The sequence below is a fragment of the Meriones unguiculatus genome, chromosome 9, assembly GCF_030254825.1.
Source record: "Meriones unguiculatus strain TT.TT164.6M chromosome 9, Bangor_MerUng_6.1, whole genome shotgun sequence".
Classification (NCBI taxonomy): Eukaryota; Metazoa; Chordata; class Mammalia; order Rodentia; family Muridae; genus Meriones; species Meriones unguiculatus.
The window spans coordinates 21,443,294-21,470,091 of NC_083357.1; positions in this window are offsets into that span (position 1 = coordinate 21,443,294).

Here is a 26,798-nt window from a genome sequence, read left to right on the forward strand (position 1 = left end):
GTAGTGATTAAATAATAACTAAGGGTATACTCATGTGATTTAAGTTATGCCATAATATTTTTCTCTGTATTTTTATAGCCATTATATTTAACAGCAACAAACACTGAAACAGTGAATGATATTATGCAGCAGGTGGTGACAATGATAGGAATACCTGTAAGTTACTTTCAAACTACTTCAAGTTAACATTGAGTTTTGTTTTTGAGCTCCGCATGTGTGCAGATGTGCATATAAATAGATACAGAAGATACTTGATCATGACTAATTTGCCAATCTTATATTACAATATCCTTCTGGATATAAAAACATCGAAGATATAATAATAGTCTTTAGAGAGGGACTTTGTTTTTTTAATTGTTGTCTAAAGTTCATGTGGAATAAAACTCATAGACCAATGGCATTGAGCCACACTTTTAGTTTCACTAGATAATGAACATTGATTATAATAAATAATTGAGATTCTTTGGTCATATTCTCCTACCTGGATTAAAGGATATCATTCTTAGAGGAAAGTAGGTTTTTCATTTCATTTCATTTAAATTATGTTATACTTCTTCTTTGGCATAATTTCTTCTCTTATCCCATTCCTTCTTTTTCCATTCTTGTTTGTGTTCAGGTACAGGTGTATATCTTCCGGGTGTTTTTTTTTTTTTTTTTTTTTTTTTGTTTTTTTTTTGGAATCTTTAGTAAATCTTTAATAAATGTGTCTCTGTGTATTTCTGTCTCTGTTCTTTCTATATATGTATCAGTGTATAACCTTTTTTCTGTTTTAAATGTGCATGTATATTTCTGTGTAATATGTCTCTCTATCTGAGTATGTTTCTCTGTATGTGTATATGCCCTTCTCCATCACCATATGTGAGTTTGTTTATCTCTGTCAGGCTGTCTCTCTGTGTTTCTCTTTTTGTTTCTGTCTCTACCCCTCTTTCTATCTGCATGGGTGTGTGTTTTTGTAGAGGGTTTTGGTGTGGGTTTCTACCTGAGGGTGTATGTCTGCTAGTTTTAATATTTAATCTTATAGGGCATGATAATGGTTTGTAATCAGGAATCAACAATAAAGTAAAATTAATGACTACTCCAATTAAGCATATTTTTACTTTAGCCAATTTTAAGGTGCTAAATATTTCAACAGCATATTCTATTTATATGATTGTTTCAAGTGGATTCATGGCACTGTGAGCAGTAGTTATGTGTGGAACTTGTTTTCAGCATCTGGCCTATATTCCAGGTTGGACACATGTCTTCCTCCTCCACAGACTGACCATCTCTTATGAAAGCCAAAAGGTTGTTTTTTCCCTATGCAGTCTGAAAGCTTCTCTGTTTATTTTTTGTTTATTTTGTTATTTTACTTTTCTTCTGTGTGTCATTTTCTCCTTGTTTGTTTGTTTGCTTTTTCCTATAGTGTTGAGAGTTGCTCAATTTGCCCAAGCCATCATAGCCACTGTAGGTGTAAGACACTCTGGATAATACATTATGTAAAGGCGTGAAATTATAGTTCAATGTTCCACTTGAGACTGTACAGACAGATGTAAGAAATCTTAGTTAACCATATCCTTGGTTAGTGGGTATGGCTGAATGGAAATTCTTAGCCCATAATAATTCAGATCCAATTACAATCAGTAGATCTAGGCTCCATCAGAGATGAAGTACTCAGGTTTTCTCCTAAAATCAGTCCTATTTACTGAAACCTGTGGTCAGAAGACAAATCATTAATACTGCTCTTATAAACATTTCTGCTAGAGAGATGAAAATGGTTAGGAAAGAAATAATAAGTCTCTACAAGAGTCTGCTGTCCGATCATTTGTTATTTTTTTTAAACTCCTCGAATGTTCAAGATTACCAACTATAGTTCTGCTGTGGCCATGAAGAAACTCCCAGACCACTGCAAGGTGAGTAGCAGGAATATCCGAGTTCAATGTACTAATCTTGAATTTCCAATGTTTACGATGTTTATTATTAAATTTAAATACACATTACTAACAAAGAAACATATAAATCATTTCATTCACTTCAGTCGTAATTGAGGATAATTTAATATAACCTTCAGACACATGATAAGTTCTCTTTATGTAACATTCTGAGGTCTGTTGAAAAATTAACTGTCATTTTTCCTGTGCTTTTCCATTTGAGAAACAGAAATTTTCTAAAAAGACAAACAAAACAAAACATTGGTTGTCCTATTTCTTATGAAAAAAAATCATTTGTTGAACTTTAAAGAAAATCTAACCGACTAGGGAGGTGTGTCGGTGGCTCCTAGCATCCACATGGTGGCCCACAGGCATCCAAAGCTTCATAAGGATTTGATTCTCTCTTTTGACCTGCTCAGGCACCAGGCACAACATGTAGACAGTTACACTTGTCAGCTAAACACTCACATACATAAATAAGTCTAAAATTAAAAGGTAACAATTTTAAAAATATTCTGAATGCTCCAAACAATGTGGATTCAGTTTTGTTACACAAATCTGAAATCTAGCCATTTCTCTGAATCCAATTAAAAATGTTCAGTTCACAATCTCTCCATTATGAGCATTTTCTCCCATTGCATGAGAAAACAATCATATTCCTGGAGCCTTCCTGACTGAATCACCTGCTATTCCATATGCTGCGATTTTCTAGAATTTTTCACCAGATAATTGACAAATAAGTAACAGGAATAAAATCAAGGAATGCACTAATATGAGAATTATGAATCTGAAACCACCAATGATCTAACAAGCCTGACATTTTTTAAAATTTAGTTTATTTTTTACATTTTTTAATCAATTACAGTTTATTTAATTTGTATCCCACCTGTAGCACCTCCATCATCCCCTTCCCATCCCAACTTCCTTCCCTCTTCTCCAATCATGCCCCTTGCCCAGTCCATTGACAAGGAGGTCCTCTTCCCCTTCCATCTGATCCTAGTCTGTTTATCAGGTCTCACCAGGACTGGCTGAATTGTCTTCCTCTGTGTCCTGGTAAGGTTGTTTCTCTCCCTCAAAAGGGAGGTGATCAAAGTGGCAACCACTGAGTTCATGTCAGGGACAGTCCCCACACCCCTTTTTAGGGCAACCACCTAGATGCTGAGCTGCCATGGGCTACATATGTGCAGGAGTTCTACGTTATCTTCATGAATGGTCCTTGGTGGAAAAGGGGGAGATAGAAAGACCTGGACAGGACAAGAGCTCCACAAGGAGAACAACTGAACCAAAAATTCTGGGCCTAAGGGGCTTTTCTGAGAATGACCCTCTAACCAAGGACATTCCCTTTAATTAATTAGTTAGTTTATTCAATTTACATGTATGATGTAGTCGACTCCTATCTCTCCTCCCAGTTCCACCCTCCCTCCTACAAACACACTCTCCCCCTTTTGAAGAACTGGGGAGATGAGACCCTTAAGCCTATACTCTGGCTCATCTACGATCAGAGAAACAAACTGTGAAACAGTCTTGAGTATTCAAAGTGTAAAGTAAAACTAAACTACTATGATTTTCTACAATACTTACTTTTAGAGTTTTAGTGTATTGGATAATATACACGGGGTATACTCCATCCACGCTTAGGATCTTTTCTTGCTGTTTTGTTTTAAAGGCAAAGAATATTGCAATTAAGTCTGGCAGGTAAGGGTTCGTCTCTCAATCCTCACTGTCACTAAAATACTCAATGCCAGTATAATCCTCACTGGCACTCTAATCAGTGCTGAAAGTACAGGAACATGCAAAAAAAAAAAAAAAAAAAAAAAAAAAAGCCTGTTCTTTGAGGGACCTTAAGTGTTATGAAACATCTATGCACCTAAAGTTCTAGTCCACATTCATTCACCATTATTGGAACACAGTTCAAGAACAGAGTTGTGCAAAATAAATTCTTAACTGTGTTTTCGTGCCCCTCCCAGGTGTAGCAGATAGAAGGAAAATTGTGTCAACTGACCCGTCCTGCAGGTCTATCACTGGAGATCCTGAATGGGGGAGTGGGAATGAAAAAGTGGACAAGGGTCGAGAAATAAAGACCAAAACAGTATCTCTGATCAAAGTCTTTGTTTATTCGAATTTTCCATACAACTGTATAGGCAGAAGCAGAAGGAATGTAATTGCCTTTGGCAGGGTTACTAAGTGACTAGAAATCACAGGATGGCCCACCAAGATGTGCTAATAATGGTAATTTGGAAAGTTCCCCAGAAGAGGTACTTAGGAAGCCCTGAGGGAGAGAAAGATTTAAGGTTTTTCAGGAAGATAATCTTACTGAAAGCCCCAGGTCAGCCAGGAATGCACTAGTTTATCTGGGCAGTATTCTGGTCAAGCCAGATGCCAAAATTCAGCAAGGTGCCAGAAGGCCCCCAACAAGTCCCCCTTTATTTTATTTTTACAAGGCCATAATCCCAAGGGAACCGTGCCTGTCTTAGGTGGGAATCCGGGGTCTTCAACCCTTGCTAAGCCTGTCATTGGATACATCAGCAGCGATTGGCTGAGCTCCTGTCTTAGGCGGCAAAAGGGGGGAACAGAAGACCACTGTGGATTCTCTTACCCGTCACTGGCTAACCGGTTCAGCTCACTGGGATGATTAGCATTAGGCCTATTCATATTCTTGCCTGACTGTCTCCAGGCTTTGATAGTGCACCTGGATGTGATGAACCTTTAGGGCATCAATCTGCTGTTTAATAAAAGCCATAATTTTGTTGAAAAAAACAGGTTCTATTGAAAGAATTATCAATAAGGTAAGCAGGGGACCAAGGAAAGGAAAGAGATAGAGAGGAAGGACATTCCTGTGCTGCTTGAGGATTGAAGTGTTCAAGTCCACCATGAACATATATCAGCTGTAGGAAAAGGATCACGGTCCATGGAAACAGTTGTCTTTCTTCCATCATTTCTGTAAAGAGATATAAAAAGAATATGTTCTCAGGGTAATTCTTTTACCCTGGATTGATGAGTATTATTATTATTATCTATATGCTTTACTAATCGTTCTGGCAACCATCTGGCTGCATTTATCACTTTAGAATAGATGCAAACTGCTCCTCTGCCCCGTATCAGGACAGGATCTGGACCATGCCATTTATTGTCCAAAGGATCTTTCCATAGGACAGAAGCAAACTGTTTTTCTGTATCCATATGCCAGAAACCTTCCACAGCTGAAAGTCCATATTTTCGAGTTTCAGGCCCTTGTTAATTAAAGTGTTTATTAAAGCCTCACAGTACTTTTCCAGAGAACGGAGGAATGTAACTGCCCCAGACCCTGGTCCTCTGCTCTGGCAGAGATAAGGAAGTGAGCAATTGAAGACCTCCACTCTGCAAAGGAGAATGACCAGATCTATGCTTGAGAGATAACATCACCTAGCAATCAACCCAGATGGATTCAATTCTTCTGAACAACCCCTGAACTTCTCTCAGGATTGCTCCTCAGAGAAGACACAGGTTGAAGCTAATTGCTCTCCTACCTTTGACTGTAGCCACATCCCCACTGGCAGAAAATTCTGAACCTGAATTAAAGCTCAGATATTCCCCAGGTGTCTAGCCAGGGCTGATCAGACCTGAAAGTCAGCTACCTAGCCCCTCATCCAATTATGAGTAGCCAAGACTGCAATCCCTGAACTTCCCTGCACTCCCTCCCCTAAAAACCTGAGGCTTGTGCACATTGGCCCCAATAAATCTCTTGCTTTTGCATAAAGCCTCCGAGAGTATCCTTTGGCCACCTCTCTGTATATTAAGCTTGTGCCGGGCTTAACAGTCCAAATTTAAAAAAAAAATAAAACAAAAGCTGTATGGGATATAAAATTTCTAGGAGAACCTTTGATAGGGTACCACTCCCCCTTTTTTATTTTTTCAAAAGTATTCTTTATAGATAAATGTGCCCTTTGTACTATTTTTTTTTTGTCCTGTTAATTATAAGGTATTCCTGTACTGTGTTTAATATTAAGTTGTTGACAAATTTTGAAAACATATTTCCAACATAGACAGGGCCGTTATCTGTTTTGAGTTCTGTTGGAAGTTTTAATATAGCAATTGCTGACAGCATATGAGCAATAACATTTTTTCTAGCTTTACCACTTTGGAGTGTGGCAAATATAAACTCATTATAAGCCTCAACAAAAAGATGACCATATTTTAAATTACCAAATTTAGGAATATGTGTAACATCCACTTGCCAAATAATATTAGGTACAATGCCACAGGGATTGATCCCAAGGGATCAATTGATCCCAGGGGAGAAGGCAAAAGGACAACACAAGAACGACATTGTTTAACCAAGTCAACTTTATAATTACCTTTAGTTAAAGGTCCTCGAAGGTTAGAATGAGCTTGTAAATGTTCAATATAAAAGGAAAAGGTGGTTTTTTTTTGCATCAAATTTTGAACTTGTAAAAATAAAAGTTTAGCAGGAGATGTCTAAATTTAATTTGCAGTCTCTAACCTAGGCAGAGACTGAGTTACATAGGCACTATCTGTAAAAATATTTAAAGACTGCTTATTAGAGTCAATACTGCAGGTAACTGTTATTTGCGCAGATGTGCTAGACACTTGAAAAGATATTGTTTTTTTATCATAAATATAGGCAGCAACACCAGATATTGAACCATCAGTAAATTCCATTGAAACATTAACAAACAGAATAACTTTTATTTTAAATGGAAAAACTACAGGTTGTACCTTTAAAAACTGAATTAATTTGTTTTCTTGTGCATCAACAGGTTGGACTCTGTCATAATAAGCTTACATATGTTCAAATGCCATATTTATCAGATCTCTGACAAGCCTGAGGGCCAGCATATTCAAGTTACTCTTTGTTTATCTTTATCATCTGTTCTAAACTGCATCCTATAAAACAGGATGACATAATTTCTAAATTTGGCATATTTTTGATGCATGTTTTATAACCAAATTTCAAGTAAATCTATATTGGCAAATTTTATGGTTACCCATTTTAGATTTAATCCTTTAAAAAAAAAGAACAAATTAAACAAAGAGACTAGATAAAGCTCAATATTATACTTAACTATAATCTTTAGCATAACTTTAATTCTGCTCTATTTAAACTAAAATCAAAGAAAAACTTTTAATCAGACAGTTTATAAAGGGGCTAGTAAATCTTATTAATCCTACCATATTGCATTAAGACTTAATAGCAAAAAAGTTAAAAGGCAAAAGTTTTATTTAGCATTAAACAGAGGACTAAACTCAGCTTGTAGCCCTCAGCAAAAATGGAATATTTTGGCCATATCAAATCTATAGGCCAGAAAGAAACCACATTAATTTATTTATTTAGGCACTGGTAGCCAGGCATATATTTTATATAATGATTAACAATTATCTGAAATTATCCCTGCATAGCCCTGGACTAACATGGAACTGCAGTTCTTTTTTCCCTTTAAAAGACCATAAGCAAACATTTTGCATTGAAGAATCTCCAGCCTTTTCAAATGAAGAACAACATATTTTACAGTTCTTTGTTAGACTGCCCAAAGATTATTATTTTAAAATAATAACTATCACTCAGATTTCTGAAATATCGTCATCCCAGGTTTACAGATAATCATACACACAGAGAGACATAAAAAAAACGAACATAGAAATCTGACATTGTCACCCTAGAGCAACCAGAATACCCAGGCACCAAAATTGACAGGCCCCTACAGGACACAAGCCCCACAGATTCCAGGAGTGGATCCCCTCATGGGCATCCTCCACAAACATAGATTTCAGAATGAATAGAGCACTCATGGCCCTCTCCACAGCTTCCAGCTGGAGAGTAGGCTCTAGCAGCCCTTTCTCCATCCAGAGTAAGGTCCCGGCAAGCCTCTTTCCTGGTCCCAAAAGGAGGACAGCCTTAATGGCCCCCTTCTCAGGAACTGGAGTGTCTTCCAGATTTCCTCTCCCAGACTGGAAACTCTCAAATTTCACCAGAGCTCCAGATCTCACTATAGATAGTTTAGGAGCCCAGGTGGTTCCCTGAGAATTGAACTCAGGACCTTTGAAAGAACAGCCAGTGCTCTTAACCTTTGAGCCAACTCTCCAGCTGCCTCACAAGCAAACCAAAACCAGAAATCAAACAGACATCAGGCAAGCAAAAACCAAACAAAAAATAGAGATAAAGACAAGAGACAACCGCAGTACCTGCTTTATAAACATTTAAATATTTTTTAAAACCTGTTTTTATAATGTTAAAATACAGCATTTTTTAAGAATTAAATCATGTCTATATGAGTGAGAATGTACCGTGTGTCCTTCTGCTTCTGGGACAGCTCACTCAGGATGATCCTTTCCAGGTCCCACCATTTACCTGCAAATTTCATTATTTCCTTATTTTTCATTGCAGAGTAATACTCCATAGTGTAGATGTACCACAATTTCTGCATCCATTCTTCATTTGAGGGGCATCTGGGCTGTTTCCAGTTTCTGGCTATTACAAATAAAGCTGCTACAAACATGGTTGAGCAAATGTCCTGATTGTGTACTTGAGCCTCTTTTGGGTATATGTCTAGGAGTGGTATGGCTGGATCTGAGCAAGTGCTATTCCTAGTTGTCTGAGAAAGCACCAGATTGATTTCCAGAGTGGTTGTACAAGTTTACATTCCCACCAGCAGTGGAGGAGGGTTCTCCTTTCTCCACAACCTCTCCAGCATGTGTTGTCACTTGAATTTTTCATCTTGGCCATTCTGATGGGAGTAAGGTGAAATCCCAGGGTTGTTTTGATTTGCCATTTTCCTAATGGCTAATGCCATTGAGCATTTTGACTAATCAAGAGAGAAGACCCTGACTAAAATACTCAATCTCCATCCTGAAAGGCAATGTAGATGGACATCAGAAGAAGAAGAAAACAGGAAACATCCTAGAAACCTGCTACAGAGGGCCTCTAAAAGGTTCTGCCCTGCAGACTATCAAAGCAGACAATGAGACTTACGGCCAAATGTTGGACAGAGTGATTGAAATCTTATGTTAGAAGTGGGAAATAGTATGATCTGGAGAGGACAGGAGGTCCACAAGGAGAGCAACAGAACCAAAAAATTTGAACACAGGGATCTTCCTAGAGACTCATACTCCAAACGAGTATCATGCATAGAGATAACCTAGAACCCCTGCACAGATGTAGCTCATGGCAGTTTAGTGTCCAAGTGGGTTCCATAGAAATGGGAAGAGGGACTGCCTCTGACATAATCTGATTGGCCTGCTCTTTGATCACCTCCCCCTGAGTGGGGAGCAACCTTACCAGGCCACAGAGATGACAATGCAGCTACTCCTGATGTGATCTGATAGAATAAGATCAGAAGGAAGGAGAGGAGGTCCTCCCAGAGCAGTGGATTTGGAGAGGGGCATGCATGCAGGAGGGGGAGGGAGGGTGGGATCGGGAGGGGAGGAGGAGGGAGGGGCTTATGAGGGGATACAAAGTGAATAAAGTGTAATTAATAAAAGTAAATTAAATTTAAAAAATGAATTAATAAAGCATATTTATAATTTATAATTCAGGGTCCATGTGGACGCCACTTCACCTGTCCTGCAAGTCTGTCACCGGTGATCCTGAGTGGGGGAGTGGGAATGAAAAAGGGAACAAGGGTACGAGAAATGAAGACCAAAACAGTATCTCTGATCAAAATATCCATTTATTCGAATTTCCACACAACTATATAGGCAGAAGCAGAAGGAATGTAATTGCCTTTGACAGGGATACTAAGTGACTAGAAATCACAGGATGACCCACCAAGATGTGCTAATAATGGTAATTTGGAAAGTTCCTCAGAAGAGGTACTTAGGAAGCCCTGAGGGAGAGGAGGGTTTAAGGTATTTCAGGAAGATGATCTTATCAAAAGCCCCAGATCTGCCAGGAATGCATTATTGTATCTGGGCAGTATTCTGGTCAAGCCAGATGCCAAAATACATGGGGCAACAATGTGCCAGAAGACCCTCGACAGTCAACCACAGTTATTCACAGGCCTCTATGGAAAAACAAGCTTTTGCCACATGCTGGTTGTCCTTGTGGTTGTAGAATCTACCCAGTTGACTCCCATTCTCTGAATGAAATTGGCTATCACATGCAATTTTCATCTGCTCATTTTTAGGATGGACTCCCTAAGAGACATGCCCCCAACTAGAAAGTTACACAAGTGCTGTGTGTCCAGGATGCTAAATGTGTTTTGTACTGCAAACAGAATTAACCTGAGCATTGGCAGAAAGTACAGCAACTGGAGGAAGGAGAAGCCATCCCACTTCACTGCTCCTGAGAACACTGTCCTCATACAGGGAATGGGAATGGATTCTTTACAAATGTGGCAGACATCAAGAGAAAGAGAGACAGAAAATGTACAAAGCAGTGCTTGACATGGCTAATAGAATTACTTAAAGAGTGCAAGTCCCCAAACCATGATGAATATAAGCATCTTTCTTTTTATTATATATAAGGGGTAGTAAATATTCGAACTCATTAATATAAATAAGGAAAAAAAAAAACCTAATGATGTAAGGATCTTAGTGACATCAAGGTTGAAGCTGGAAGGCTTTAAAACTGTTAAAGGGGAGAACAGCAAAAGCCCAAATCCACAAACACACAGTTTAGTGATGGGCCAATGTTTTCCAAACAAAGCGAAAGTTTTCATTTTTCTTCCCAAATTTTATGAGTTCTCAGTTACACAGGCTTACCTTATCAGGGTATCCCAGAGAGAGTGCTAATGCTCTAGGGTGTCCATTGTACTGTGTCCCTAAGAACAAGGAAAATAATATACAGCAGTGCATGCTAAATCCTACTGGCAGGTTTGCTCACACTTGTTACCACTAGTTTTATATTCACATTGTCTTCCCATAGGACATGAGATCCCACAGGACATCCTTATGAACAACATAGGAAATATCTTCAATTGATGAGAAAGGAATTTTACAGCTTTTCCATCCTTGACTGAAGTGTATGGGAATCATCAGAACTTGAATGATCCTGGATGCTTCATCTTAAAGAACAGATAATCTTCAAGAAACCAAGAGCAGAGCACTGAGTTCATGCTTCCTTGAAGTGCCCTTTCTCAGTTCCCACTTCTATTCTGCATGATATGTCAACATCTAGACTCATTTTCTTTCATGAGAAAAGGGGCACCACAGAAAACAAAAACATACAGCAATAGAGCTCAGGTCAGGCTCATGAGTACTCTAAATTGGGATGTCTTGACTCAGGTACTTTTTAGGGAGAACTTTTTAAAATTAATTTATATATTAATTACCATCTATTCATTTTGTATCCCAACTGTAGCCCCCTCCTTTATTCCCTCCCACTCTCACCCTTCCTTCTTCTCCTCCCATGCTCCTGCCCCAGTCCACTGAGAGGAGCAGTCTTCCTCCAATTGTCTGTGACCCTAGCCTATCAGGTCTCATCAGAATTGGCAGCACTATCGTCCTTTGTGTCTTTGTAAGGCTGCTCCCGCATCAGCGGAGGTGATCAAAGTGCCAGCCACTGAGTTCATTTCAAAGACAGTCCCTATTCCACTTAATATAAGACGCATTTGGACACAGAGCTGCTGTAGACCACATCTGAGCAGGAGTTCTAGGTTACAACCAGGAATTTTCCGTGGTTGGAGTATCAGTCTCAGAAAAGACCCCTGTGCCCAGATTTTTTGGTTCTGTCATTTACATTGTGTAGCTCCTGTCCCCTCCAGGTCTTTCATCCCCACCTTCTTTCATAAGATTTAGGGAGAACTTTTCATTTCCATCTTTCAGGCAGATAGTCACCACAGGGAGGAATGCCAAGGCACTGTGTACACAAAATTGTGTGTGCACACATCTTTTGTCCAATGAGAATATGATTGCTAAAAGCTGGATCCTCATATATTTCCTATTCTGTGGGCTTCATGATCAGAGCAGAAAATGCCCTAATAACTGAAGGTAGACAAACCTGTAGTGAATGATATACAAAAAAGTTAAATGTATGGAATGGAAGATAATTTATTTCTGGGCTTGTGTGAAAATGGCCTTAGTCTCCAAGGCCAGCCTCTAAGCTCATTTCATTTCCCAAAACAAGGATGTTTCACATGTGTCTTTTAAACCTGGTTCTGGACTAGAAATGGACCTAATATTTATACACTGGAGCACTTGAATTTATTTTACCATTTTTTTCAAATTATAATATGCTTCTGTTGTATATTCTCCTTAGCTTCCCTTTTCCAATCCTCCAATGAACTTCCCTTGATGGCTTCCAATTTCTTGTCTTCTTTACAAAGATAGTTGAATATGTATATGTTTTAGCACTCATGCACACACACACACAAACATGCAAACACACTCACATATATTACTCATCTATCCAATAATACTTGTGTGTTTAGGCCTGACTATTTTAGACAGTCACCCAGTATTTTCTACTCTGAAGAAACCTATATTATGTTTTATGACTATTTTTTTTTTACTCTTAATGCAATTGTTCTAAGTAACTTACTTATGACTTCAATTTGGTCTTATATTCTAAAATAAACCTTAGATGAACAAAATAAATATTTTTAAAAGATCTATTCATGTATTCATTTTCTGAAAATGAAACAGATCACACTATATATGGTTACTAGCTACCTTGATGTTGCTGAGAATTGACCTCAGGACATATGGGAGACGTGCTAGTTTTTTTTGGGTTTTTTTTTTTGTTTGTTTGTTTTGTTTTGTTTTGTTTTTCTGAGCCATCTCTCAAGGCCCTGCAAAGAAACTTTGATCTCAGATTTGAACTAATACTGTGGGAACAAGGATACATGGATCTAGAGTTTGGCAGACAAAAGTAGCCCTGCATATTTTCTCATGAAGGGCACATGCTGATGATTAATGAATTTTGACTCAGTAAGAAAACTAAGAATGGGAGGAGATGCACTGTGACATTTGAGGACAATAAAAAACTTTCTAAAATGAAGGCCAGTGAAGGTAGCTATTGAAAAGAACGTGACCACTGAAGCAACTGACTGTCATATAACTCAGGGAGCTGGTTCAAATGTGTATCAAGCACCTCACGAGGAAATATGCGAGTTATCCAATATTGTCTTGTGAGAATTCCAACAGGCAAACTCACTTCATGCCTCTATCATTAAAGATAGTATAGAATATAAGGAAAAAGAATATCCACACAATGTAGGATGATTAACTAATATTAATATGTGGGGAATGTTCTATTACAAATAATGTATTCATTACAAAAGCACTTCATGCAATTGTAATTGTTTTGTATTTTTGAGGTTATATAAATTACTCTACTGCATGTAATAATCTCATTCTGTCTTTAGATGTGGAGGAAAAAAAACCTGAAGAAAAGATTGCCCCATATAACTTAAGTGTTCCACAAGGGCTCTGTGCCCCAACATGACAAAGTGAGCACTGCCCAGGCATTGGAAGAGCAAGGAAAATTATTCAGGAAAAAAAACTGGCTGCTATTTGCAAGGATTGTATTCTTCCCAGTGCAGTTGTGGTGGGTCTCACAAGGTTCTTTTCTGGCAGTCCTAAGGATAAGAGATGATTTTTAAATATATCCTCCCTAGCTTTCAATTCTGTCCTCAAGTTGAGAAACTATTGTGATTCAATATGGCGTCAGAATAGGTAGGTAAAAGAGGGCTATTCACCTAAAACAGGTATTGGGAAAGGTGGGTTTAGTCACTTTGCTATGGTGGAAAACATGATAAGAAAATGTTTCCTGGGGTTTCAGTTATCGTTAAGGCGGTATGAGAACAACAAGAAATGGGGGCATCCAAGCAGTTTAAGGTCCTCTTCATCCCTGCCAGCCTTTGCATTGCACCTGTGAGCAGGGTTGGTCTGGTTCATAAGAAGGAAAGAGTTCCTTGTGCTGTCCATGGAATGACAGGTACTTCCCTTTCTTCCTCTCAGGATATGCTGTCTCTCATCAGGCAAAAAGGGCCAAACATTGAGGGTGTTTTTATATTATCAGCAAACATTACTTCTTGCCAAGTTTTGAAAGACAAACTAGACCATGGGCAGCACATAAATCTAAACAATGAAGGTGTTCATGATTTTGCTTCTGTCCTAAAGGTAGAGGGATTCCTAATGTCATCTACCCTCAAGATTCCTCCAGAACTCTGTAAGAAGTTTCTTCATAATGCATTTCCTGAATGACAGTAGATACCACTGTTTGAAATCTGGTAACCTCAAAGGTTCCCCTGATATTCACAACAGAAGGAAGAAGGATTCCAGCACAAAGCAGCCATCACAAACTGTAATGTAATGAAGAATATTCCAACCTCCTCATGGGACACCTGAGCACCCATGGGACACATATTATTTCAAAATAATAATAGTATGTGAGAGGGTTCATTGCATATACACATGTGTCACCTGTTATGCATGCCTAGTCACATGCCTTCTTCATTTTCTGTCACTAATTCATTTCTGAGAGGCAGGTTTTTCTACCTTGATATACAGCATGTGTCTCCTTAACATATATCTTCATTTACAGATCCCTTTAAGATCTCATGATATCTCTCTCTCTCTTTCTAACACACACACACACACACACACACACACACACACAAACACAACTAGTACTCAAATACAAATCCTCATGACAGGGAAACAGGGATTCTTAATCACTGAGATATCCCCTCAGCTCCATAAAATGATATTTGTATTTTATTATTAAAATTAAAATTCAATTGCAACATTCCATTTCTTCCATTTCTTTATTGTAAGATTCTTTCCCCACACCCTCTCACTTCCTGTCAAATACATGGCCCATTTTCTTTAATTGTTATTATTATAAAATACATATAAATCTGTTACTATGTTCAAATGATGAGTCGAGTCTCCTTATGGTTGGTAATATATGTATTATTTCTGAGCTAACCAATTGGTATTAGATCACCAATTAGGGGTTTATCTTTGAGAAAGACTAATTTTCTCACAATCAGCAGTATGTATGTGCTTATAGTTCTTTGTCTAGAGTTTGGCTTCAGGACATTTCCTCATCCAACTAACTTGGATGATGTTTTTCGTCAGGTATTGTTAAAGCAACCATATTGTTGGACTATCATGACTGAAGCCTGCCCCTCATTTCTAGGAGACCCAGATTTAAGACAGAATATCTGATCCTCCGCTTTATAGTGTTTCTGAGTCTTTTAGTTAAGTTCCTTGAGCCCACTGTTCGAGTTACCTTCATATGTGTCTATTGGGCTATGAACTACTTGAACATTTCTTTTCTGTATTTTGAACCACTGTGGTTTTCTGTCATAGTCTCATTACATTGCAAAGAGAACCTTTGATGAAGGGGTAAGAGCTACATTGTCTGTGACTATTAGCTTAAATATTTAGAATGCCTTTAGGACAAGACCTTTTTCTGTAATAGGCATAACCTTAGTTGCAAAGTTTCCAGTACCGGGCATGGATTTCTGCTGCTGAAAAAACAAACAAGTACTTAACACACTTGTCATTGTTGTGGTTCATAGGTGCAGTTGTGTAGGATTACTTTTTCCTGTCCCCAGCTCCTACTGTAGCTTACATAGCACCTTTAAATACTATTAAACCTGGTGCTCAGGGAGGAGTTTTACCTGTCAGACCCAGCTTAGATCTTCCATCACCTAAGTCTGAATTAACAGAAGATAGATTTCAAATGGTTATTTTGATTCTCAGTATTTGAGTTTCTGAGTTATTATTAATTGACCAATTGGTTCTCAACTGTAAGCAGTACATTAGAGGAAATCATAACTCAGAAAATCTTTTCCTCATGTTGTGCAGAATAAAAGGACAGGAGAAAAAAGTAGGGTCCCCTTTATCCATTATCCCAGTTCCTCCAAATCTGCCTGTTCTTCCTTCCATGGAAGGTCCAGGAGATCCCCCAGGATCAAAGTGTCTTTCTCTACCAAAGCCACCTCGGTCCAAGAAAGGGCAAGCTCAGAACTCACGTCTGTCTCTACATCTGAACATTCCTCTAGATCCACCAGGGACCATAAGTCCTCCTCTTCTTTCCAGCATGCAATCAGGCCCACAGTCACCATCCAGTGGTGGGAAGGGTGGTAGAAGTAAGTCTATGGTCTTAGGGGTCTTATACTGATGGTATTCTATTCCCCAGAAAATTTCTGGTTTCCAGAGCCCATCCTGAGATACTGCCATTCTCCAGCTCTGGGCTGGCCTTCCATGTAACCAATGTGTTCTCCCAAACCTCCTTGGGAACTAGGATCTCCACAAAATCAATGCTTGATTGAGCAAAATGTGGCATTTACTGCTTAAACCTAAAAGTATGAGCCATATGCAACTGGCTATCAAGTGCCTCGTGATGCAATCTCTTTATTATAAATATTACAATATTTATTATTTTCTGTGTATTTGTGGTGAGGCAGAAGGTTTGTTTGCTATAAAATGAAAAGAATATTTAACCCTTAAGTGAGTTCAATTACGATATACAATGACTGCCGTTTTTTTTCTTAGCTTCTCAGACCTCTGAGAAGATATAATTCATAAATATGACAACTGTATCAGGACCTGTAATGAACAATGAAACTGTGAACATAACTCCACCAGCACCCAGTGAGGAAGATATCACTGTGCTTTCTCTCTTTCCAGTAGGACCATTTGTGGGACACCAATTCAGCAGGTCTCTCACAAGTATTTGTAAGGATAGCAACCTGCCCACTGTTATGCTTGTAAGTTAATTTTTGGTCTCTCTGGCTGTCCTGTCCCACATATTTTCTGTGGAACCCGTGCTCTCAATTAATAATTTATCAAACATGTAAATGTTTAATTAACCTATCCATGAGGGTGAGATCCTTTTAAAATAATGTCTCCAAGAAATTAATCCCAGTGAAATTTGAGTCATGTAATTAAACAAATTTAAAAACAAATGTATAATATGCCCAAGTTTCCCCCTGATTTCAGCACAAATCCCAATCCACCATCTAGTTGGAGGAAAGGATTCTATGGATGTGAGTCTGTTGGTGTCCCCAACTGTCAAATCTTCCAGCTTCTTTTAACCTCCATATTATTCTAGAGTCTCCTGTAATAGCATTGCATCTGATATCATTCAGTCTTATAAGTCAATATATCTAGAGTGTTTTACATTACCTTATCAGGGAATTGGGTGTAATCATTTTTTCTTTGCTATATATTAATCCTTTCATCTTAGAAAAATATACTTCAAATTCATCTAATATGGCTTGATCTATTTTAATTAAGTTATTAAATTACCATAGAGAATGAATATCTTTACTTTTCAGCAAGCATTTTAAAACTATATGGCAACATGTCAACAAGATTTTCATGTCAGATACTTGACAATTACTGCACATAACTTGACTATTATACAGCAAAATCTTTTGGTAACCATGACTGTAATAATTCCAACCTTGAAAATGGCAAAAATAGTGAATAAAGCAGTATATGATAGTTATATTTACACAGTGAAACTATGAAAGAGGAATTAAAACTCCTTGGGTCTTTGACTGGTACAACTGTTTACACTGATAGCTAAAACTATAACATCTCAGGAGATGGAAATGAAAGTCTCTATCAAAGGAACTTTCCTGAAAGGCAAAATCTTTCCCAAAAAGGATTTTAAGATTTCAACAGAACCCAGGAATGACAGGAGGTGTTTGTGTCACTAAAAAAGAAATATCCCAATTGGAACTGGGAATGGCATGCTTGGGAAGGATATTCTTAGAGGAGAAGGAAAAAGTAAGGGAAGAACAATCACCACAATTATAATTGTGACTCAGTGCCAAGGAGGATCTGATTTCAAGAAACCGCAATGTTTAAAATTGGGAAAAATGGATTCGGGAAAAAAATATATTTAGAAGTAATGAACTCAAGGAGATGCTCCTTTACCTACCTCCACGCCCAAGGGAGGAACAGCTTTCCCTGGCCACAGAGGAGGACATTGCAGCCATTACTGAAGATACCTGATATGCTAGGGTCAGATGGAAGGGGAGGAGGACCTCCCCTAGCAGTGGACTTGGAAAGGGATAGGAAGGAGATGAGGGGGGGGGGGCGGGATTGGGAGGGAATGAGGGAGGGGTTTATGGCTGGGATGCAAAGTAAATAACCTGTGATGAATATTAAAAAAAAGAAAAAATATGAAATGTTCTTCATACCTCCCAGTTGTAGTTACTGACCTATGATTGCCATTGCTCTGGTTCACAGTAAGACACACGTTTATTCTTCAAACTTTTGGATGCATAATAATAGATGCATGTGTTTATCTCATAGAGGATGTGATATCAATCACTGGTGAAAAGGGACTAGATGAACAGCATTTATTCAGAAAATTAGTGAGCAAACCATACTGGTTCCTACGGGAAAAGATTGACTTTCAACAGGAAGTAAATTTGAAACAGGAATATGTGGTTGTCATAGCAGCGGTCTTCATGGTAATGTTTTTTACCATCCTCCATACTTAGCATCCCTCTAGACATGTGTGAGTACTTTCCTTCCTTGATATAAACTGCTGCTGACAGATTCCTTCAACTATGGAAACTGATGACCTGAGGACAAGAGGAAGATAAAGTTCTGAGAAGCTAAGGGATTCATCACAACAGACCATTGAAAACCTTCTGTAGGCACTTTACTTCCTCCCATGTCAGATGTGCTTTGGTCTGGAAATGCAAATCATCCTGCTGAATTCACTTATGACCATACTATTTGAGATCATAACAAAAAATAATAATAGTGGTAAAAATGTGATATAAAAAACTCAAGTCTTGAATCATACTTACCAAAAATATACCCTTTATTACAAAAAAAAAAAAAAAAAGGTCAATATGGTTAATGCATCACCAACCTATTGGTTGCTGCCCTATGTCCAGTACATCCATGAAATTGTTTTCCTTCTCTACCAAAAAAAAAATCAAGTACTTTTATATTTATTACATTATCATCCCTTGCCAGAAAACCAAGAGTTTTCTGAAGCTACTCAAAGTACCCTACTACACACTGACCTTACACAGGAGCAATCAGTGGCTCTAGAGAAATAACATTGCCTGGTTTAAATTGGCCCTTGCTCTGAGTTCACCACTCAGTAGACTTTGAAACTATAGCCTCAGACATAAAGAGAGAAGGTACTGTTCTGAGAGAAGACATGATAAGTAACATCAGACAAAGCTACCACTTGATCCCTCCTTGACCTGGCGCTTGCCAAGTATGGCTTGCTCTCATTGCCAAAAAGCTGGAACCTCATAGTGAGGAAGAAAGTAATCATCAGTGACCAGCAAGGCAGGCCTTTACCCTTAGTGTATTTTAAAAGTATAGGAACACCTGGAGTTTTCCCATTGTTCTCATTTCTCTACCCTTGGAACCTCAAAACATGGCTCACACTTCACAGATCAGAAATCATTGAAATTAATCATCCTTCACTGAATTATGAATTGTGGTTTTTACTGAACTAGTTACTCCTGAACAATTTTGGGCTATTTAGTATGAAGAGTAGATATGCATATTATGAGCTGTATAATTTGATATCTCTTTTTCATACTCAGATAATTAGGGATTTCTCCAATTTTTATTGGTATGTTTATTTTTCATTTTTATTTATGTATTTGCTTATTGATTTATTTTGAGACATGTCTGTGTTTGACACCCACTCTAGCCTCTAACCTAAGGCTGCACTGACTCATTCTGAGTGGGGATTCTAAGTATTTAGTATAAATGCTTGCCTTGGCTTCACACTTCTCAGTGTCCCTAGCCTTCTGAAGCTGCAGTGCATGTGTGACTAAGGACCAAGGTTGGAAGATCGAAATAAAGTCTTTGCTAGAGCAATAAGACAATTAAAGGAGATCAAGGGGATACAAATTGGAAAGGAAGAAGTCAAAGTATAACTATTTCCAAATGATATGATAGTATACATGAGTGACCCCAAAATTCTACAAGAAAACTCTTACAGCTGATTAACACCTTCAGCAAAGTGGCTGGATACAATATTTACTCAAAAAAAAAAAATCAGTGGCCCTCCTGTATACAAAAGACAAAAGGGAGTAGAAAGAAATTAGGGAAACAACACCCTTCACAATAGCCACAAAAGACATAAAGTACCTTGGTGTGAACCTAACCAAGCAAGTCAAAGACTTGTATAAAAAAAAAATCTCAGTCTCTGAAGAAAGAATTAGAAGAAGATATCAGAAGATGGAATGATCTCCCATGCTCATGGCTTGGCAGGAGTAATATAGTAAAAATGGCCATATACCAAAAACAATCTACAGATTCAATGCAATTCCCATCAAGTTACTGACACAATTCTTTACAGAACTTGAAACAAAAATTCTCACCTTCATATGAAACAACAAGAAACCAAGAATGGCTTAAACAATTCTCTACAGTAAAGATCTTCGGGAGGTATTTCCATCCCTGATCTCAAGCTGTACTACTGAGCAACAATAGTAAAAACTTCATGGTACTGGCATAGAAACAGGCTGTTGTATCAATGGAGTCGAATAGAAGACCCTGAAATAAATCCACACACTTAAGGACACATTCAGGAAAAAAGAAGCAAGTAAATATATTTTATACTCTCAACCACTGTTAATGATATTCTTTTCATAAACAGTTCTATTCAAATATATTACTTTAGGTTGTCAGATATGAAAACAAAGAAGGATAGTATTCTGAACTATTTGTGCATGAAATAAGAAAATAATCTAAGTGTGATATTCATGAAAATAGTTTTTGTTAAATATTTTTCCTTGTGAAGCTAGATTTTAACTGCTGAGCTGGGAGGAGGTCCTCCCCTATGACGGGACTTGGGATATGTCATAAGGGGAGAAGAGGGAGGTTGGGTAGTACTAGAAGGAGAAGAGGGAGGGGGCTGCAGTAGAGAACATTTTGAATAAATTGTAATAAATAAATAATAAAAATTTAAAAAGACTGGTCAAGAATATAATTAGGTGAACCCTCGGAAGAAACATAAAAGTTAAACAGAAACAGTCATTGCTGTGATGATATTGAAACTTTTTCTTTCCTATTAGGCCATATTTTACTGACTGTATATTAACTACATGCCCATACTATTCTTAGTCATTTCATAGGATCATACCTGTATGAAGTAACTACTAATTTTTTTGTAATTTCAAGATTCTCATATCAAATTTGTAAACAATGTTTAATGACAGGACCTTGTTTCTTCCTTGTTGATTTACAGGTTTCCCTTATGAGAATTCTCACTGAAAATTTTCCAAAGATCTTTGAAGAGGATACTACTACATTTTATAAAGACATGTTAAGGAGAGTTGAGAACATAAAGAATTCCTCTGGTTTACAAACTGCTGTTGATAAATCTTGTGATAAGGCTGCTGCCAATGAGGAAAGTGAGAAAAACTTTCTTAATCATAATTCTGAAGAATTAAAGATTACAGCTGTTCCTTCTCAGGAGGAAGTTGCTACAAGTAACAGGAAGTTTTAGTAATCAGATGACAGCATTTCCTGATTTCACAAAACAGAAAATAGTATCAGAGCAGTACTGACACACACTATGATATTAAAGCATGGGAAAAGTCTTATTTTAAACAACAGTAATAGCTCAATTCCCATCCCGAAAGGCAATAAGGATGGACATCAGAAGAAGAAGAAAACAGGAAACATCCTAGAAACCTGCCGTAGAGGGCCTCTGAAAGGCTCTGCCCTGCAGACTATCAAAGCAGATGATGAGACTTATGGCTAAATGTGGGGCAGTGTGCATGGAATCTTATCTAAGAAGTGGGAAATAGTAAGATCTGGAGAGGACAGGAACTCCACAAGAAGAACAACAGAACAAGAAAACTTGAACACAGGAGTCTTCCCAGAGATTCATACTCCAACCAAGTACCATGCACGGAGATAACCTTGAACCCCTGAACAGATGTAATCCATGGCAGTTTAGTGTCCAAGTGGGTTCCATAAAAATGGGAAGAGGGACTGCCTCTGACATAATCTGATTGGCCTGCTCTTTGATCACCTCCCCCTGAGGGGGGAGCAGTCTTACCAGGCCACAGAAGATGACCATGCAGCCACTCCTGATGTGATCTGATAGACTAAGATCAAAAGGAAGGAGAGCAGGACCTCCCTCATCACTGGACTTGGGGAGGGTCATGTGTGAAGAAGGGAGAGGGAGGGTGGGATCGGGAGGGGAGGAGGGAGGGGTTTATGGAAGATACAAAGTGAATAAAGTGTAACTAATAAAATAAAATAAAACAAATAAGCATACCTACATATGTACACACTTAAACACATATACATACATACATGATTGTATACACATATATGCATACATGTATGTGTGACAGATGAACTCCTAAATTAGGCCCTGAAAGATTCCCATAACATTACCTAGTTTGTTTCTCATCTTCCTTTCTCCTGTTCCCTGAGTCTAACTGTAGGATATCTTGGATACAGAAACTTTTACATTTGGAAATACCAATTAGAGAAATTGCATTGATTCAAAAATCCCTCAAACATTCTGGAAGGTAAAACCCTGTGCCAATGTCAACAAACTATGCAACCCTTCTGCAAAATTACTAATGTTGGTTTGATTCCTTATGAGAGATAAATCTTGTCAAATGGTTAGTATTATGTAACTATTGGATTTACAAGATCCACTACAACAAATATGTGAGGAATGATAAATAGGCTAAAACGTACCTGAACCAACAATTAGCACCTCTCAAAATCAGATATATTGTAAAAATAAGAAATGTTCTCTATAGAGTTGTGGAAATAGTGTGAAAAACTCATTTTATCTGAATTGAGCTTAATCTGTTTTCTGAGAATATTTTTAATCAAGGTGATATTTGGTGTTTTATTTGACAGTGAATGTTGAAATAACTTTCTCCTCCAGTACAATCAATAATCTGGTGGAGCTTCATAACTGAAGAAGCTTTTGGAATGTCCAAGCAATCTTACTACCCTTCATTTTCTTATTAAACTGAATAATGGAATCCTCACAGTTTCATTTACCTACATCCTTCCCTTCCTCTTATCACTTATTATAATACATTCCTAATGTTTTTCCATTTTATTTTGTTCTCATTTACAATGTTTCACTTCTGTTTAACTTATGCTGTATATTAAATACTTCTATTGTTGTAATACATGTTTTTGAAAAATACCATTTGGCAGGCTTCTCCTCCATCCTATCTCCTCAGGGTCCTGCGTTCATGTGATAGGTCCACAGGAATCAATTTATTAATCCAATTTCACACTCCCATCAGAATGGCATATTAAGTTCTCCTTAATAAATGAAAGCTGAGGATTTTTCTGGCCAAATTCTTTCAGATTCTAGCCACAAAATAGCCCCAAAGTTGAAGATTCAACTTAGGGGGTATACCACAAAACCTGACTCAACCTGGGCATTAGAACAACAATTACATTTAAGTTATTTTCCTTTTGCTGCAAAAAGGTGCTCTAGAATATTATTTATATTAGAAATACAATTGGTACAGTGTTTGCAGGCTCATGGCATCGTTATAGGGAAGGTCTGACGTCAGGAGGTCACAGCAAGTGAAGTTGCTTCCCTAGTTAAGAAGCAGAGGACAATGAGGACTCGTACTCACTGAGCTTTCTCCTGTTTATGCAATCGGGAAGTCATGCTTGTAATTTCACAGCCAAATTATAGCTGTTACAGTTTTCTCACCATGGTTACCTAATCTAGATGATACCTCAGAAGCATGGACAGAAGGTAATGTAATTGAAATAATCCAGAAGATTTGTGCTTAGAGTCCTGTATCATAGACGATTCCAGATAAAACACCATTAACAATCAAAATTAAGCATCACACCTGATAGGTTAGAAGTACATTCCAATTGTAAGAAGGTGCAAAATGGCCTGAAAGGATGGTAAAAACTCTAAAGCAACTGAGATACAAGCTTTGTAACTAACATGATTTCAGATCATCAAAACTTACATTTAAAGATTTGCCACTGTATTTTTTTTAAATCTTGTCACTTTTATTACATTTTATTTTCCATAATTCTGTTTTTTACACTTTATTCACTCTGTATCCCCCCATAAACCCCTCTCTCCTCCCCTCCCGATCCCACCCTCCCTTTCTCTTCTTCATGCATGCCCCTCCCCAAGTCCACTGATAGGGGAGAGTCATTCTTTCCTTCCTTCTAATCTTAGTCTATCAGATCACATCCAGAGTGGCTGCATGGTCATCTTCTGTGGCCTGGTAAGATTGCTCTCCCTTCAGGGGGAGGTGATCAAAGAACAGGCCTATCAGATTGTGGTGGAGGCAGTCCCCCTTTCCATTAGTATGTAACCCACTTAGACACTAAACTGCCATGGATTACATCTGCTCAGGGGTTCTCGGTTATCTCCATGCCTGGTACTTGGTTGGAGTATGGGTCTTTGGGAAGACCCCTGTGTTCAAATCTTCTGGTTCTGTTGCTCTCCTTGTGGGTTTCCTGTATTCACCACAACCTACTATTTCCCACTTCTTACATAAGATTCCATGCACTCTGCCCAACACTTGGCCATAAAGTCTCAATGTCTGCTTTGGTAGTCTGCAGGGCAGAGCCTTTCAGAGGCCCTCTGTGGAAGGTTTCTAGGATATTTCCTGTTTTCTTCTTCTTCTGATGTCCATCCTCTTTGCCTTTCGGGATGGGGATTGAACATTTTAGTCAGAGGCCTCTCTCTTGATTAGTTTCTTTAGATGGACAGATTTTAGGTTTAAACTATAAGTCTATATAAGTGAGTATATATCATGTGTGTCTTTCTGCTTCTGGGAAAGCTCACTCAGGATGATCCTTTACAGGTCCCACCATTTACCTGCAAATTTCATGATTTCCTTCTTTTTCATTGTAGTGTAATACTCCATTGTGTAGATGTACCACAATTTCTGCATCCATTCTTCAGCTGAGGGGCATCTGGGCTGTTTCCAGCTCCTGGCTATTACAAATAAAGCTGCTACAAACATGGTCGAGCAAATGTCCTGATTGTGTACTTGAACATCTTTTGGATATATGCCTAGGAGTGGAATGGCTGGATCTTGAGGAAGCGCTATTTCTAGATGTCTGAGAAAACACCAGATTTATTTCCAGAGTGGTTGTACAAGTTTACATTCCCACCAGCAGTGGAGGAGGGTTCCCCTTTCTCCACAACCTCTCCAACATGTATTGTCACCTGAGTTTTTCATCTTGGCCATTCTGATGGGTGTAAGGTGAAATCACAGGGTTGTTTTGATTTGCATTTCCCTAATGGATAATGAGGTTAAGCATTTCTTTAAGTGTTTCTCTGCCATTCGATATTCCTCTACAGAGAACTTCACTGTTTAGCTCTGTTCCCCATTTTTTAATTGGATTACTTGGTTTGCTGCTTTTCAGCTTCTTTAGTTCTTTATATATGCTGGATATTAGCCCTCTGGCAGATAAAGGGTTAGTGAAGATTCTTTCCCAATCTGTAGGCAGTCGTTTTCTTTTGATGATGATATCCTTTGATATCCAGAAGCTTTTCAGTTTCATGAGGTCCCATTTATTGATTGTTGATCTTAGAGCCTGTGCTGTTGGTGTTCTGTTCAGGAAGTTGTCTCCTGTGCCAATGAGTTATAGGCTGTTCCCTACTTTTTTCTCAACTGATTTAGAGTATTTGGTTTTATGTTGAGGTCTTTGATCCACTTGGACTTCAGTTTTGTGCAGGGTGATAAGTATGGATCTATTTTCATTTTTCTACATGTAGACATCCAGTTGGACCAGCACCATTTGTTGAAGATGCTATCTTTTTTCCATTGTATGGTTTTGGCATCTTTGTCAAATATCAGGTGTCCATAAGTGTGTGGGTTTATTTCTGGGTCTTCTGTTCAGTTCCGTTGATCCACAATTCTGTTCTATACAAGTACCATGCAGTTTTTATAACTGTTGCTCTATAGTACAGGTTGATATCAGGGATGTAGATACCTCCAGAAGATCTTTTATTGTAGAGGATTGTTTTATCAATTCTGTGTTCTTGTTATTCCATATGAAGTTGAGAATTTTTTCTTTCCAGGTTTGTAAAGAATTGTGTTGGCAATTTGATGGGAATTGCATTAAATCTGTATATTGCTTTTGATAAGATGGCCATTTTTACTATGTTAATCCTACCAAGCCATGAGCATGGGAGATCTTTCCATCTTATCATATCTTCTTCTAATTCTTTCTTCAGAGACTTGAAATTTTTTTTCATAAAATTCTTTCTCTTGATTGGATAGGGTTACTCCACGGTACTTTATGTCATTTGTGGCTATTGTGAAGGGTGTTGTTTCCCTAATTTCTTTCTCAGCCCTTTTGTTTTTTGTATACAGGAGTGCTACTAATGTTTTTTTTTTTTTTTTTTTTTTTTTTTTTTTTAGTTAATTTTGTATCTGGCCAAATTGCTGAAAGTATTTAGCAGGTGTAGGAGTTCCCTGGTAGAGTTTTTGGCGTCGCTCACCTATACTATCATATCATCTTCAAATAGTGATAATTTGACTTCTTCCTTTCCAATCTGTATCCACTTGATCTCCTTCAACTGTCTTATTGCTCTATCAAGGACTGCCAGCACTATGTTGAAGAGATATGGAGAGAATGGGCAGCCTTATCTTGTCCCTGATTTCAGTGGGATTGCTTGAAGTTTCTCTCTGTTCAGTTGGATGTTGGCTATAGTCTTCCTGTATATCGCCTTTACTATGTTAAGATATGTGCCTTGTATCCCTGATCTCTCCAATACTTTAAACATAAATGGATGTTGGATTTTGTCAAATGCATTTTCAGCATATAGGGAGATTATCATGTGGTTTTTTTTTCTTTCAGTTTTTTAATATGGTGGATCACACTGATGGATTTCTTCATATTGGACCACATCTGCATACCTGGGATGAAGCCTACTTAGTCACAGTGGATAATATCTTTGATGTGTTCTTGTATTAGGTTTGCAAGTATTTTGTTAAGTATTTTTGCATCAATATT